Here is a 14,507-nt window from a genome sequence, read left to right on the forward strand (position 1 = left end):
TCCACAGTATTGAGTCATGGCAGTTAAAATGTTTTCAAATTGTGTTATCTTTACAGTCTAGATATACACTCTAGCAAACTCTTTACATGGAAATTCGAAGTCATCACATATCGTGGTGTATCAGGAGACTGGCACGAGGAGGCACGGGGAACCTGCCGCCCCATGTCCCACATCACCCGGCTTATCTTTAAGTCGATCCCACAGGGGAAGGTGTCACCTACGCAGCTTCCACCCATTCCTTCTGGTACAACTCAGGAAGCTTCCCATGTTGCCACCATGGCAGCATATGCTGGCTCTACCCTAGTTAAGCCATGGAGCCATACCAGAAGTTCCTTTGTGTTGTGAGATGGGTGCTGGCGGGCTCCGTGGGTCAACTAGAGCTGAACCAGCATATGGCACCAAAGTAAGCCCCATCTGATGAAGTCGTAATACAATGCTTTTGAAAAAATATGGGAATCCTGTGTATAAATAATTCTTATCGGCCTTTGATCCATTCAAGCTTGGTTCTTCTTAATTTAATAAACTGACAAATCTCCCCCAAAAAGGACACTTTGATAAACCTGACTATTGAACTCTATTTGTAGGAAAAGCAGATTCCGTTCTTCATTGCTATTACCTGATGGCATATTTGCCCACTCCAAAGCTCTAAATTGTGGACATGCAACTTTAAAATTTGGCTGATGGTCAGGAGTTGGGGAAGATCAGGAAAGAAATCTGCTGAGATACTTACTAATCACACTGCCTTTTCCAAGTTACATCTTTTGTTTACCTTTCTGTTATATGGACAGAAAATTTATGATTTAAAATTTAGAATAAGTAAATGTATCAATTAGCTAGTGGGGCACACTTCATAATGATCTCATACCTCATACACCAGAGGACCTAATCACACTGATGCTTTCCCCCATAGCACACAACGCCCCTATTAAAGCAGTAGTTGGATGTTCTTTTAATATTGCTATTTTGTTACCCTTGTAGAAAGTTGGTATTTTGGCCTTTTCTTTTAGTATGTCATCTTTAATACTTTTCCTTCCGAAGAAGACAATAACATTTAGCGGCATATTGTAGCATCTAGCATAGTTTGTTTGTACTCTTAAACTCTATCAATGTAGCCTTCTGTCTCTTCTGATGTTCTTTGTGATATATTTGCTACCATTTTGACTATTATTTCCTTTTCTTCTTCTTGTATATTTCTAAATCTCAGTTGGTATTCTTTTTCTTTTTCTTCTAATATCTCTTGCTGTTGTTTAAGTGTGGTCATTATTTTCTCTATTGTGTGTATTGTTTTTTTCCATTTCCCTTTGTTGTTTTTGAAGTATGTTATTTTCTTTGAGGTTGTCCTTGTTGCCTTGCTTTAGTGTTTCAGTATCTTTTGCACAGTCCTTAGTTCTTCTTTAATGATCAATTGCAATTCCTCTTTTAATTCTCTCTTCATTTCTGATATTTCTTTTTTAATTATATTGTATTGTCTGTCTTGCTTTTCTTGCATTTTTTGTACTTCTGTTTGTATCTTTAGAATTTCTCTCATATCTTTCATATTAAGTTCTTCCGTTATTGATTCCGTTATCATTCTCTTTCTCTCTATTTATTCGTTTCCCTTCTCCTCAATCAATATTAATCATACATTAATTGTCAATTGTTAACAGATATTTGACAGTAGCCTATTAAATCCAAATGGTAAAGAGTTTTAAAACAAAGAGATCACACTTGCACAATTGCTCCCTTATCCCACAGGAATTATAACAGAAGATAGATCTAACCAAGTTTTCTACAATGGGAGAGGCAAGGTATGAAATAAACAGGATCCAAACAGAAACTATATGTGCGTGTGAGTGTATACACACAAACACACACACACACACACACACACACACACACATTCAGAGGTTTTCCTTGAGCTCACAAGATAGAACTGGCTACAGAGTGGGTATATATTTTTTAAAAAGAACAAAAACCAAAACACACAATCAAGCAATTAACAGTCAATATTAATCATACATTAGTTATTGACCGTATTTGACAGTAGCCCATTAAATCCAAATAGTCCAGTGTTGTATGCAGTTAAATCCAAATGGTAAGGAGTTTTCAAACAAAACAAAAACCCTCAAACAATTAACCATCAGTATAACAGATAAGATCTTAAATGTCCTCTATTCCTTATCTTATAGTGTATACCTTTAATTCATTCCACTCTACTGTCTTCTATTATTAAATGGAGAGATCTTTGATTTATTTCATCTACCTTATCAATATTCTTCTTGCAAGCTTATATATCACCTTATATATTGGTCTGTCTCTATGTATTTGCAATTACATTGCTTCTATTACATGGACCAATAGTACATAATACATAATAGTACATAATAAAATAGTCCAATATCCCGCCTTTAATACCCCTTTCCTTATGTATGCTTCATGAGTATGTAGGCTTATATTTGATTTTGTCCTTTTAATATTTCCTAATAATTGTGTTTGCAGTTTGGTTGCAGTTTGTTTGTAGTTTGGGGTTAAATATCAGTCAATGGAGTCTCAAGAATACGGAGTTTGACAGTTTTGGGGGGCTTAAGGGCTTTGATTGGCTGTCCTTTCAAAAGTTACCAGTGGAAGATAATGTTATCTGAAGTTCTGATTAAACAGGACTTTTAGGAATGGGAATCTACAACAAACGTAAAAGACAACCCTATACCATATCTGCTGAGACGACATTATTAGAGGATGCATTAACATTAGCTGTGCCAGGAGAGACTCACTCATTTATCTTCCAACCTGATACATACCATCCTTTGGCAACAATGATTTTCTGCTCTCACTAGGGAAGAGTCAGCCAGCCAGTCTCAAGCCCAAGGGATGCATATGGACTGCAGGATTTTACATCTGGTAGAAGCTTCTTCAAATGTTATCTTTAGCCAGTGATGGGAAAATATAAGTTATTCAATGGCATTTTAGCTCTAAATTGTGAGCTTTGGCAGCATTCCATGCTGTCTTTACTAATCTTATTGTTGTTGTTGAGTTGTTATTCTTGTTGCTGTTGTTATCCTACCTTTTTATCAGTTTGGGAGCCAAAGCAGCTTACATTTTTTTAAAAAACTTAGTTAAAAGTCCACAAAATACATAAGTTGGAGTTTAGGGGAGGGGCCTTCAAAATGCTCAGCCAGAGAGGACCTGGGTCTCATTAAACTACAAGCCCCAGAATTCTGCAGGAAGCAACCATGGAATTTCAGATAGGATACATACTCTTTCAGCTGTAGTGCGATACTGTGTCTTTGACAAGAAAGTAAGGAAGCTGCCAGTCTAACTTCTCTGCGAAGATTCCAGAGTCTGAGGGCAGCCACTGAGAAGGTTCTCCCCTTTGTTCACATCAGATGTACCTGTGAGAGAAGGTTTTCTCCAGCACGCCTCAAAACACAAGCAGGTTTGGAAGATAGAATATAGCCTTTTAAATAACATGGGCCTGAATGGTATCGACTTTAGAAGCCAAATCAGAAATTTGAATTGTGCCCAGAAACAGATTGGCAGCCAGCTGAGCTATTACAACAAGGAAGTTGTATTCTCCTTGTAGCTGCAATCTGTCTGCAAGTCTTTGGACCAGTTGGATTTTCTGAATATTCTTCAAAGGCAGTTTCACATAGTGCTTTACCACAGTCCAGTTGTCCAAATGAGATATATATATTGAAGGCATGAGTCAAAAGACAGGGGCAATAAGTGCACTAGTCTTAATGGAGCAAATGCATGCCATGAAAACCTGGGCACTCAGGTTCAGGGTTGAATCTAGGAGGCCTGAGATTTCAGGAGGAATGTGATCCCATGCAGCACAGGATGAATCACTATTCTGCCCATCGGTAGACCTGGAGCAACTCTGTCTTGTCTGAATTAAACTTCAATTTGTTCATCTTCCTCTAATCCAGTGGTTCTCAACCTGAGGGTCCCCTGGTGTTTTGGCCTACAACTCCCAGATATCCCAGCCAGTTTACCACCTGTTAGGATTTCTGGGAGTTGAAGGCCAAAATATCTGGAGACCCACAGGTTGAGAACCACTGCTCTAATCCATTACTGATGTCAGGCACCAGTTTAAAACTGAAACTTGGCCAATGGCTTGTGGTAGAAAGTAATAACAGAGTTGGGTGTCATCCACATACAGATGCCATCAAACCCCAAACCTCCAGATCAGTGGTTCTCAATCTGGTTTCCCCAGATATTTTTGGCCTTCAACTCCCAGAAATTCTAACGGCTGCTAAACTGGTTGGGATTTCTGGGAGTTGTAGGTCAAAAACATCTGGGGAACTCAGGTTGAGAACCACTGCTCCAGATAATCTCTCCCAGCAGTTTCATGTTTATGATAAATACCATGCTGGACAGAACTGAAACTTATGAGGTTGACAAGAATTCCTCAGTATCAGCTGCTGGATTTGTCTTTCCAGGAAGGAACCACCAGAAGGAACCCCAAACTCCATCCCAGGCAACCCAGAAGGATACCATTGTTGATATTACTGAAACCCATTGAGAGGGTCAGCAGAATCATCAGAGACATACTTCCTCTATCTAGCTCCCAGCATAGGCCATCCTCTAAGGCAACAAAAGCCATCTCTGAAATGGATCTAGATGTCTATCTCATCCAGAAACCCTTGGTCCTGGGAGGCCAACACTTGCTCCTTGCTTATAATGGAATGTTAGGGACTGGATGATAATTATTCTGAATGTTGGGATACAGAAATAACCTATTTAATAATGGTTTTAAAACTGTCTTCTTTGTGTGAGCAGGAACACTTATTTTAGTGAGACATTAACTACTCTCTTTACTCACAACCAGTCCCTTCTAGAGTTTCTAGAGTTTTTAATAAGTCAGGAAGGGCTAACATCTTTCACACAGGTGATTTCTCCCATATCTCCAAGATTTCTTGTCTATATCCTTGAGTTTCACAAATTGAAAAATAACCATTATCAATGGACAAGCAGGAGGGCAGAGCTACATCCGTTGGATCTATATCAATTATAGTATCCTAGTCATAGTGAATCTAAGTGGTTTTAGCTGCAAAATGCTGGACAGGTTGTTCACAGTGGGCTGCCAGATAGTTTTACTTTCCTTTCTTGGGTTGTGTGCAACAGACTCCTGGCCACTCAGGACAGCTCTTTTGTCCAGCTCTTGGCAGATGCCACATAATAGACTCTTAGATAAGCTCTACCCGGGGTGCATTTGGTTGTTCTCAGAGTTTTCTGTCAACACTGCTTTAGTCATCTTCTCACTTATTCTATAGCCACCAACCACCTGGAAAACCAAAGAGCCAACTGGCTCCACTCCATGAGAGGGGATGCTCGGGAGTGTCTGTATCCACCTCTCTGTCCATTTCTCCATTCCAGAGGTCAGTCAGTACTTTGACAGGATTGCGTGTCAAGGCAGCAGACCTGGAGTGCAACACTTTAATGGACCACCTTAAAAGTAGGTTTACCATGGATCATGAAAAAATGGCCACTTTAAATTAGGCAATGAAGCCACTAAAATCTCTCTATATAAAAGGATTTTTAAAAATTCGGCCTAGGACAAAACAACAAAACTACACATCCCAGAAACACTAAACTTGGCAACACAACCCCTCATCCATGCCTCTACGTTCATACAACAAAAAGAAAAGAAAAATAAAGTCCTAATTAGAGGGAGATGAATAATTGTTTTTTATCCAATTGCTGCCAGTTACAAGGCTAAACTCTGCCCACTTGGTCTCCTAGCAACCTACTCAGCCCAGGGGACAGGCACAGTTAGGCCTCAGGCTTCTTCCACACTGCCTATAAGATACAGATTATCTGATTTTAACTGGATTATATGGCAGTGTAGACTCAAGGCCCTTCCACACAGCTATATAACCCATTTATAATCTTATATTATCTGCTTTGAACTGGATTATCTTGAGTCCACACTGCTAGATAATTCACTTCAGTGTGCATTTTATACAGCTGTGTAGAACAGGCCTCATATAATCCAGTTCTAAGAAGATAATATAAGATTATAAATATATAGTAGAGTCTCACTTATCCAACATAAACAGGCCGGCAGAACGTTGGATAAGTGAATATGTTGGATAATAAGAAGGGATTCAGGAAAAGCAGATTAAACATCAAATTAGGTAATGATTATACAAATTAAGCACCAAACATCATGTTATACAACAAATTTGACAGAAAAAGTAGTTCAATGCTCAATAATGCTATGTTGTAATTACTGTATTTACAAATTTAGCACCAAAATATCACAATGAATTTAAAACATTGACTACAAAAACACTGACTACTAAAAAGCAGACTGCGTTGGATAATCCAGAACACTGGATAAGTGAATATTGGATAAGTGAGATTCTACTGTAATATGAAATAATTACTGTGGTAATCCAGTCCAACCCAATTCTGCCATGAAGGATACAATCTAAGCACGCCCAACAGATGGCCACCCAGCCTCTCAATAATAATAATAAGAAAAATAAGAATATCATACAATCATAAGGTTAGGAGACACCCCTAAGGATCATCCAGTTCAACTTCCTTCTACCATACAGGACAACACAAACCAAGCACTCCTGACAGATGGCCATTCAAGATCTGCACAGTAATAATACAAATCGAATCATAGAATCAGACAGCTAGGAGAGACCCCTAAAGGCCATCCAGTCTAACCCAACTCTGCCATTGGACGATACAATCCAAGCACTCCCAACAGATGGCCAGCCAGCCTCTCAATAATAATAATAATAAGAAGAAGAAGAAGAAGAAGAAGAAGTAGAAGAAGAAGGATATCATACAATCCTAAGGTTAGCAGATACCCCTAAGGATCATCCAGTTCAACTTCCTTATATCATGCAGGAGGACACAATCCAACCACTCCTGACAGATGGCCATCCAATATCTGCACAATAATAATACACATCGAATCATAGCATCAGACAGTTAGAAGACACCCCTAAAGGCCATCCAGTCCAACCCAATACTGCCATGCAGGACACAATCCAAGCACTCCCAACAGATGACCACCCAGCCTCTCAATACTAATACTAATAATAATAACAACAACAACATCATACAATCCTAAGGTTTGGAGTGACCCCTAAGGATCATCCAGATCAACTTCCTTCTACCATGCAGGAGGACACAATCCAAGCACTCCTGACAGTTGGCCATCCAGCCTCTACATAATAATGATGATGAAGATAATAATAATAATTAATAATAATAATTAATTATTATTATTATTATTATTATTATTAATAATAGAAGCATAGAATACAAGAGTTTGGAGAGACCCCTAAGGGCCATCCAGCCCAACCCTTTCTACTATGCAGCAGAACACAATCCAAGCATTCACAACACATGGACAACATATACTATACAATACTACACAGGGATATAGAGCCCCTCTACCCTCACCACTTTCACAGTATACAAACAACCAAATGCGTACTAAACATAAAGACAACCATACAACAGACATTCAATACCACCACTACCTCAACAAGTTCTCACCAACACCACCAGACAACACCACAGCAACACGTGGCCGGGCACAGCTAGTAGTTTATAAAAATTCCAAATGTTGGCTCAGTTATAAATCAGTATGGAGGCTGTTGTCAAGAAGAATACAGCACTTGGAAGGGCAGCTACCATATAGCAATTTATAGTAATGTGAGGATTGTCCATGCCACTGTGTTTCCAATATTTTTGTATGGCAATAAAAGTTGGACAGAAAAGAAAGCTGATAGGTGCAAAAATCAACTGTTGTGCTACAGAAAGGACAAATAAATTCATGGTATGATAAATCAAACCTGAACACTCCCTAGAAGTCAAGACAACTAAACTGAGATTGTTATACTTGACCATATCATGAGAAGACATGATTCAGTAGAAAAGACAATAAAGCATGATAAGATAAATGGGAATAGGAAAAACGGAAGACTGCATAACAGATTAATAAACTCAATGACTGAAGCCACAGTACTGAGTCTGCAAGACCTGAATAGGGCTGTTGAAGATAACTTGAAGGTTTTCATTTACAGGGTTAGCATAATTTGAAATCCAGTGGCATGGGCAGCTATTAACAACAACTTTCAAATGTTACAGGGATCTTAGATGACCCAACACTTGCTAATTACTTAGGTCATATTGCAGTGCATCATGGCAATTAAATGAATTACTGATGAAAGTGCTGAAGTATTGCTTAATCAATAGGAGATTTCCAAACCTGAGAGCAAACACAAATTAATGGAGGGACAAGCTGTTAATGGCGATACAGGACAATTCCTGTGGCATTTAAAGATTAACCAAATATATTTCACTCCCTCCACCCCACAGAATATCCATCTTGCCTGCACAGAGACACCTGGATTGCTGCTGTCAACCAAAGCCCAAAATGCAAAATTTTCTGAACATTCCTGGCCCCTCAAGCAAATTTAGGGGCAAATGGGGGGCTGGGAAGGGAGGGTGGGGGTGCCACCCAGCTTCTTTGGACTCAAAGAGCCCGAAGAACCAGGATCACAGTGGGGATTGATCCCCAGGATTGCAAAAGCAATCCAAGGAGTCAATCCCCACAGGCCCAGCACCTCAACAAATCCAGACTTTTCAGTAATCTGAAAAGTCTTTTGAGGTGTCAAATTAATCTGGAGTAAATTGGACAATCTGGACAACAGGATTTAGGGCCTGTGTGGAAGGGCCCTAAGAGAGTATGACTTCCTCAAGATCACCCAGAGGGTTTCCACAGTTGTACAAGGATACAAATTCAGGTTTCCAGAGTTGTAGTCCAGCACTCAAGTCACATTATCATGTTTACTCAGGAGTATGCTGCTGCTAGTATAACAAAAAGAGGGGAGATTCTCCACTTGCTGACCCTTCCTATTCTGAGCAGGGATTGCGGTATTCACAAAAAATTAAATGGATGTAAAATGCAATTCAGTTGTCACAAAATACTGGATTATTGACCTGGAGAGATGGGGAAAATGTAGTGAATTTAAAAAAAAATATTTTTAAAGTTTTGACCTTAAAGGGGATGGTACTGTTTATTATCCGGGCAGAGGCCACTAGGTGGCACTAGAGAGAAGATAGTCCATTTTATGGAGGTGAATGATAAGTTAAAGGAGGAAAACCATTTCCCCTGTTTTCTTGTTATTCCTCCCACCCACGTCCCTGTTGTGCAAACAACCTGTGTTTATGATATAGGAAGGGGGAGGGGAAATAACCAGCAAAAACATGGGAAATTTTTTTCTCCTTCAACCTCACCCCATAAAATGGACTAGCCTTCTCTCTCTAGTGCCCCTAGTGGCCTCTGCCTGGATAATGGAGCAATATCAAGAAGACTTTTACAAAATGATATGTCAATTGTATCAAAGTTATTGCATCATATGATTACTTTATGTGCAAAAATAAAGAACCACCCTCAAAAGAATTTTGGATTATAAAAGTTCTAGAACTGGCTAAAATAAACACGTTGTCTTGTTTGATAAAGGAAAAATCAACTAGCAATTTAAAATAAATAAATAATGGGAACCATTTTTATTATTTATAAAGAAAAAAGAAACTGTAAAAATGCTTACATTTGTGGTTATATCATGAGAAGAGAACCAACGTCACTAGCTCAAATAGCACTACATTTGGAGATTTCAGGAAGACAACCACATTGATAGCCAAATAAAGGATGGATGGAAACCATCAACGAAGACATGCGTGCTACCAACCCGAGGATGCCCAAAACTAAGCCCTGTGGAAATGAGAGTCACAATGCTAATCCCTCCATTGGGAAAATCGCTTAGAAAGAAATTTATGAATGGATGTGAAAATATGCCCCCAAATGACAGTCTGGTTCTTCGTGGGGTTGTCATAAATCCCTTCACATACAGCCAGAAAAAGCAGGTTCTTTACACTTTGACCAGAGTACTAATTAAAACCAAATATTTTAAAAGAGGAAATAAAGCCAAAAGAAGAAAAAGAAAGCTTTATAATTTGCAAAGCTACAACACCAACCTTAAGCTTCATACTTTAACAGATTTTTAATCCACAACATAATTTTGAAGGAGGCACTAAAGCAGGAAACAGATCATCTTAGAATTGGCAAACAAACAACAGCAATGTGATAGTGGAGGTTAAGAAGCAATTAACAGAATGATCGGATGAAATGGAGGGAACACATGTGTTTCATACCAAACAGTATAACTATGAAAATGCATTAATTATTTATGTTTTCTTTAGAAAAAAATCAAGATCCCCTACCCAAGTTTTGAATGAGCATAATAGAAGTTGTAGAATCCATCTGCCCAGTAGATTAATTAATGCAGTTTTGACATCGAGAAAACAACCCCTAAATTATGAAATATATAAAATTATATATATTTAATAATAATAATAATAATAATAATAATAATAATAATAATAATAATAATAATAATAATATGATTTGCCAACTGCAAAAGGCCACCCTACTGGAATCTGCACACATCATCCGAAAATACATCACATAGTCCTAGACACTTGGGAAGTGTTCAACTTGTGACTTTGTGATACGAAATCCAGCATATCTATCTTGTTTGCTGTGCCATACAATAAAATAATAATATTACAGTAGAGTCTCACTAATCCAAGCCTCGCTTATCCAAGCCTCTGGATAATCCAAGCCATTTTTTTAGTCAATGTTTCCAATATATTGTGATATTTTGGTGCTAAATTCATAAATACAGTAATTACAACATAACATTACTGCGTATTGAATTACTTTTTCTGTCAAATTTGTTGTATAATATGCTTAAGTTGCTTAATTTGTAAAATCATAACCTAATTTGATGTTTAATATGCTTTTCCTTGATGAGTCCTTATAATCCAAGATATTCGCTTATCCAAGCTTCTGCCGGCCCGTTTAGCTTGGATTAGTGAGACTCTACTGTACTTTATTTTTCTATCCCGCTACCATCTCCCCGAAGGGACTTGGGGGCGGCTAACATGGGGCGCTGCCCAAACAGAGACAAAGTACAGTAGAGTCTCACTTATCCAACATAAACCGGCCGGCAGAACGTTGGATAAGTGAATATGTTGGATAATAAGGAGAGATTAAGGAGAAGCCTATTAAACATCAAATTAGGTCATGATTTTACAAATTAAGCACCAGAACATCATGTCTAACAATAAAATTGACAGAAAAAGTAGTTCAATATGCAGTAATGCTATGTAGTAATTACCGTATTTACGAATTTAGCACCAAAATATCATGATGTATTGACAACATTGACTACAAAAATGTGTTGGATAATCCAGAACGTTGGATAAGCGAGTGTTGGATAAGTGAGACTCTACTGTATAACAGTTTAAAACACATATCAATAAACTAAAAACAAAAAATACAACAATCAAATAAAATAATCAATTAAAACATAGCATACAGTAAAACATATAATGACCAAGCAAGTGAAGTAATAATACAAACATCAACCACTATGGATAAAAAAGGGGTCGGGCCTAAGAAGTTACACGATTTCAAGGCCTTTTAATAAAGTGCATGGACAGTGTCAGAGAGTCGTCTGAGATAATGTGGGATAGGATAAATAGGAAGGGAAATAAAGTGCTAAGAAGCAATGTGTCAGAGATAAGGGTCTATCATGTTTGTGGCTATTCAAACGCACACTGAAAGAGCCATGTCTTCAGCTGCTTGATAAAGGCAGACAGGGTTGGGGCCAATCTAATCTCCCTAGGGAGGGAATATATTTCACAAAACCTAGCATGTTGCACCTCTGTCTTTTTGTGTAAATTATTTCTGGAATTTTGTCTGATCACACCCAAGACCCCTTAATTTCCATAATCCCTTAGAGCCTGGGGGTGGGGAAGGAATTCATTGGTTGGGTCCATTTCCTGCTCCCATTGATAAGATCTGGGCTATCTGTGAGAAAAATCTGGCATCCATACCCTGAGTTCCTTTGAGATGGACATCATCCCCAAATATCTATTGTATACATTGGACTAACCCTATTATGTTCTCTGGAGCTGGATTATTCAGCCCATCAAGGACTCTTTGCATATTGCCACACTGCATTTCTTTGGGATGGCACCCCTTTCAGAGGCAGACCATTAAATGGACTGACACTTCAAATGACACAATGACAGTTTATTGAATTTCCCACAATACAAAGAGCTAATCAGAAAAGATGTCACTCAGGATGCGGATCCTAGCCGAGCTGTTTTCCAACCAATCAGGAGCTGGCATGGGTTTCTTGAATAGCTGTCAAATGAAATAAGAATGTTCTATAACAGGGGTCCCCAAACTTTTTAAGCAGAGGGCCGGCCCACAATCCTTCAGACTGTTGAGGGGCCGAATTATCATTTGAAAAAAAAAATACAAACAAATTCCTATGCATACTGCACATGTCTTATTTGTAGTGCAACAACAACAACGAAAGAACAATACAATATTTAAAAATGAAAACAATTTTAACCAACATAAACCTATTAGGATTTCAATGGAAAGTGTGGGCCTGCTTCTGGCCAATGAGATAGTCAAGTTAATTAGGATTGTTGCTGTTGTTGTTGTTGTTGTTGTTGTTGTTGTGTGCCTTCAAGTCATGTCAGACTTTGGCCGAGCCTAAGTCTAAAATTATTTATTTATTTACTGCATTTATTTATTACATTTATATCCCACCCTTCTCACCCCGAAGGGGACTCAGAGCAGCTGTATGTACATACAATATATTATATTATTAGCATAACACACTGTCACGACCCAGGCAGCAGAGCACCAATAACCATACACAGAGGCCAGAATCTATCTAATATCTTTATTAAGGAAATATGTAAAGTCAATAAAAGTAAATGTAGAATATAGTTCAGAAGATGACCTTTCAGGAAAGGTCAAATATAGTCCAGGAAAACAATGTCCAATATGAAATAGTAAGGTCCAAAGTTGTAATCCAGTAACCGAAACACTCACTTTGCCAAGCAAAGTGAGGGGAGATGACAAGGTCCTTTAGTCCATGAAACTTAGGCAAGGCAAGGAAATAGCTTGATTCTTGGTACACAAAGCTTGATTCAAGGCAACAAGGAACGTGGAGCAAGGACAGGATCCGTGGTAAATTCGTGGCGAGGTCCAAAAACAAGGCAAGGTCCGTGAAGCAAGGCAAGGTCCTGGGAAGCAATACAGGGCTGGAAACAGGAGCAAGAACTCGACCGCGGGAGTAGCGTAGTCCACACACAACCTACTCCCGTAGCTGACGAATTGACTCCGCAAGACTCCTTCGTGGGCAAAACACCTAAGTAGGGTCTCGGTTTCCCGCCAAGAGCAGATTCTCTGGGGAACCAGAAGCGAAAGCCATTCTCTGGGTCCAGATGCATGACTCCCTAAAGTTTCTCATGGGAAACAGGTTTAATCAACCATTTGTTTGGCCGCGATTCTCAGGCTTCTGCGATTAGCCTGTTGAGCTCCTCTCTGTTGTTGACAATAATCACGGCGAGAAAAAGGGGGAGATTTTGGCTCAGGGCTTGTTTGGCAAACTTCTGGAAGGCAAATCTCCTGCAGGTGCAAGGGTTCCAGTTCTGGCTGAGAAAGTTCCAATTCTGACTGAAACGGAGGAAAACCTAAGTTTTCCTCCTCATCTGTCACAACAGTGTTAGGGACGGGACTACATGGCCCATGAGTCATCACACACACTATTAGCATTATATATTACTGTATTGAACTATACCACTATACTATTATATAATATGTAATATATAACATACAATTAATATTATTATATGGTATTACTATTAGTATTATATTGTATAACATAAGATTATTATCAATATTATATGTATATACAATATATTATATTATTAAAACTGATATAAAATATTATATTATAAAACTGAGGGCGGGGGCCAGGTAAATGACCTTGGAGGGCCGCATCCGGCCCCTGGGCCTTAGTTTGGGGACCCCTGCTCTATAATCATAATTGAGTTATGTCAGTACTTTGAAATGCTTTCTCTAATAACATCCTCTTTGGACATTGAGAATAAACCCATCTGTGTCTGATTTAGCCTTCTGATTTAGCTAGACACACCAGGCTTCCAAACCTGCAGTTCTTGCGGTACTTGAAATAACAAATTTGACACCAATTTAACTACCACGGTAGTTTGGTGAGACACCATCACTATTTCAAAGAAAGGCTAAGACTTTGTAAAACTATAGCTCCTATGACTTTATCTTATTCTGCATTCTGAAACTAGATTATATGGTAGTGCAGATCCAGCCTATGATCCCAAAGCCTTGAGCCATGGCAGTTAAAGTGGCGTCAAACTATTAGAGAACATAACCTTTTAGAGGAGAGCCAAAAAACCCTTTAGAGCAGAATCTCCTTTTGTAGTATACAACCAAATATAATTATGCTAGGCAATGGTTTCAGTTGTTAGATTGAATAACCAGCAATCTCCGATCTGTTAGGAAAAACAAAGATTTGCCAGTGCATAAAAACAGCAGGGCTTTAGAAGTATGGGGGTACTCTCCCATATTATTTATTTATTTATAT

The sequence above is a fragment of the Anolis carolinensis genome, chromosome 1 (genome assembly GCF_035594765.1).
Source record: "Anolis carolinensis isolate JA03-04 chromosome 1, rAnoCar3.1.pri, whole genome shotgun sequence".
Classification (NCBI taxonomy): Eukaryota; Metazoa; Chordata; class Lepidosauria; order Squamata; family Dactyloidae; genus Anolis; species Anolis carolinensis.